Consider the following 3636-nt stretch of genomic DNA (forward strand, 5'->3'; position numbering starts at 1 on the left):
GTACACGACCCAACACCGACCCGGTACCGGAGCTTTATAGCCAGACAGGATTCACCTCGGTGATTGGTTACATTACCGATACGCGCGTCTCTCATCACGGCGATGCTGTTACAGCAATCGCGGTGAAACTCTCTGCCCTGTCCTCTCCTCGACGAAAACAACACCATAGAAACCATCTGCAAGGAACACCTTCCTTCTTTCTTTCTTTCTTTCTCCTCCTTCGTTCGCTCCTCCTCTTCCTTCTTTCTCGCAATTTTTATTGGCGATCCTTTTTTCTTCGTTTTGCGACTTTTCCAAGAGATTGAACGTTCTTTCCTCTTTTCTTTTCTTTTTTTTTTTTTTTTTTTTTTTTTTGAATTATATGCACGTATTGATATAATTGAAATGAATAGTCAAAGTCCACAAGCGCATATACGAATTAAAATTTGCATCTAAAAATTTAATAACAAGGATTTGTATCAAGTTTTCAATGAAATATAATAAATAATTATAAATAAATAATAATAATAATAAATGTATGGCAAATGGGTTGGACGATGTATTCGGAAATCTTGGGAATTGATCAGTCCGGATGTCACATTTTGTCTGCGCGGCATGTTCTCACCCTTGTTGTTGGGGTTTCGTGCCCCGTTTGCACCCGATACACGCATAACACTCGCACGTGCGTTAAACATACACACTTCCAGCACCCCATCTTTCTCATCTACGTCTCCTTCCCTTCAATTTTCTCTTCTCTCCTACGGATCTCGACTCTGTTTCATCGAACCATTTGTCTCTGCGGTTACCAATGCAGTTACAGCTTCATCCACGTAGTATGATTACCATTTATCACTTACCATTGTTCAGTGAAATGTAGTCAATATCGAGTAGTAGTTGGCGATTCGAATTTCGTATTGAATTTTTTACATAATCCTGTATATAACAAAAGATTAACTATTAATAAAATATTAATTCTTACGCGTAAAATTTATTTAAAAAAAAATATCAATTTTCCAAAATAATAAATAAACATCACGCTCACGTGTATTAACATGCAGCACACAATTCTGGAATAATTCTTCGAAAAAGTAGTCGAAACGATAATCGGAGAATTTTCGTTCACAGAGGATCTGAGCGGAGCAGAACGGAGAGTTTCTCAATCGGAGCTTTTGTGAAACAGCTGTTTCTACGGTTGTCGCGCCTCGTTACCGGCCTTTTTTCCTCCACCCTGAAACAAGAAGCTGGCATCAGGACGTCGTTATAACGCGAGGCGTCCACTTTTCCACACGCTCCTATACGTTCATCCTCTTACTCACCCCATCGTCCTCGAGCCGCCGCTGTCGTCCGTGGTCCTTGTGTGCTGCAAATAAACCTCTCCTGGAAACAAACAGGGACAAACTGGACTTCCACTGGACAAATTGACACCCCTAACAGACACGTATGTACGATGCCTGGGACTGCCTCTCTCCTGTTTTCACGATTCGACCGTGTTGATCCACTTTGCGCGCTTGTTTAAAGACTAAATAGTACAACTGTTGTGCTTCGTGAAATGTATATAATAACTTTCGTTTGGGATTATTATTCGATCCGCGAAACATCGTTAACCGTAATGAATGTAAAAGTTGGAGTGGATGAAAATTGCCACGCGTGGGTATATCGAAATTTTCGAAGATGAAGTTCAACGATAAGTTCGATTCAAACATGTCCTTCTGACTATCACTGAATTGAACATGCTGCGATAGATATATATTTATAAAGTGATAGTCACGTGGCAGACAGTGATACAATATCAGAACACGATTCCGCCACGTGTCGCTCGACGTGAGTTCTGTAACAGCACTTTCGCTTTATTATAATACACCCCTAAGTCCATGTCCCCAGCGATCATAATCGCATTTGGCTTCTGCCTTTCACACAGAAATCACGTCCTAACACGAATCATGTTACATACTAGTTTCTGTGCTAGTAAAACAGTACGAGAAAATTCTAAAGAGAAATTAAAACTTGGATATTCATTCATTATTCGTTATTGAAATGTTATTATTTTTTTTTTTTTTTGCTAATGTGGAGTTAAAAGTTCGATATTTTTCTTTTTGCATTTAACATTTATATTACAGCTTATTATTATTAGTTATTATTAGTTGAACGTTGATCTTTTTCGTTTAAATTATGAATTGAATAATAATTTAATATTTTAGCAATTAAAATTTAAAGTTTGTGTAACTTGAATGTTACATGGATTTGAATGAGAAATTGTATTTCTGGATACAACAGAGATTGAAAAAAGGATATTTGTACAAGAGTTTCTAAACGATTTAAGAAAGGTTTTTGTGAAAAATGGTTGTGCTTCAATCGTTTACGTGAAAACATAGAGAAATATGAAAGAGAAGCCAGTGAGGAGAAAGCGCCAAATGGCCTGCTATACCTTCCAGCCGCATGAAATTGACCCATAAATTCATGTTACATGATTTACTGTACCTTACAAACTGACAGACCAGAGAAATATTCGGTGCGAATACTCGGTCAACGTTCAATTACTACTGTAGCCACAGATTTTCAAAACATCATAGAATCACGGCAATATAACATTGAATATCCAATTTTACCTAGATAATATCAGCGGTCCAGGGTTGATTCTTATTATTTACAATAGCCTCCATAAATTTTAATCAAGCACAAACTGCTCTGCTTGATGAAGATTTTCAATATTCCATCATTGGCTAAAAAAATATTAAAATTACATTAAATTACATATTACATGAAATTACATGAAATTACATAAAAATGTTGACATCTGAATTTTTTAACGTTATAATATTTTTATTAAAATTTATCATATTATTTAAATTTACTTAATCTTACCCATTATCGTTCGTAATTCTCCCAAAAATTTCTACTGTTTGTTTTGTTCGATGATTAAGAAAGATTCTGTTCCATATTCTAGTATTTCGAAAGGGTCGTCGATGAAAGATCCCACGACCACCCGAACGAGGCCCGCATCTTGACATCCGCCGGTACACTATTTAGCGATAATTTACTCGTCGTCGTCACGGAATACCATCGAAAAATTCAGAATACCGTGGTCGTTGACACCGAGAGATCAGGCTTTGAATCCCACGGGTATATTGTTGTCCAATGACACGTCTGTCTATTTACACGTCGTACGCCAAAATTGCATGTTCCGACAGCGTAAATACGCCCGTATACGCCTCGAGATCCAGGGGTAATATCGACGAGTGGTTTCTCTTTTTTATCCGCCGTTCATGTAACGCAATTCGTATTTATCGAATAAATTTATTCGATAATATTAAATATTAAATATTGAATATTTTTAAATCGTTATTATACAATATATAATTGAAATATTTTTATAAATATTTTCTAAGATTTCAAAATTTTTTTTAAAAGCTGCAAAAATGAAGAAATTCTCGTCTCGTACAATAATAGAAGGATTAGACGATTAGGTGTCGAGGGATCAATTTTCTTTCTTCTTCAACCGCGTTATTCAATTCTATCAAAAGAATTTTTTCCGCTTCTTCCCATGTTTTTTTTCTTTCTCTTTTAATAGTATTAAACCTTTCGTGTATCGGTGGAAAAAAGGTACATTTATCTCGTTGCACGATTCATTCTTCTAAAAAAAAAAAAAAAAAAAAAAAA

The 3636-nt window shown here is 35.9% G+C and overlaps 1 long non-coding RNA gene across 2 annotated transcripts; it reads right to left on the reverse strand.

Annotated features, from left to right (window-relative positions):
* Positions 1-1166: 1166 nt before the first annotated feature.
* On the reverse strand, positions 1167-2699 carry LOC116186106. 2 transcript variants are annotated; one of them, XR_004151050.1, is made up of 3 exons: positions 2458-2699; positions 1296-1356; positions 1167-1207 (listed from the first exon to the last, which is right to left on the reverse strand). It is a non-coding gene; the product is annotated as an uncharacterized LOC116186106 (long non-coding RNA). The 2 variants fall into 2 exon arrangements; XR_004151049.1 differs by lacking the exon at positions 2458-2699 and having other exon boundaries at positions 1296-2039.
* Positions 2700-3636: the final 937 nt, after the last annotated feature.

Source organism: Apis dorsata, unplaced genomic scaffold, assembly GCF_000469605.1.
Source record: "Apis dorsata unplaced genomic scaffold, Apis dorsata 1.3 scaffold_429, whole genome shotgun sequence".
Classification (NCBI taxonomy): domain Eukaryota; kingdom Metazoa; phylum Arthropoda; class Insecta; order Hymenoptera; family Apidae; genus Apis; species Apis dorsata.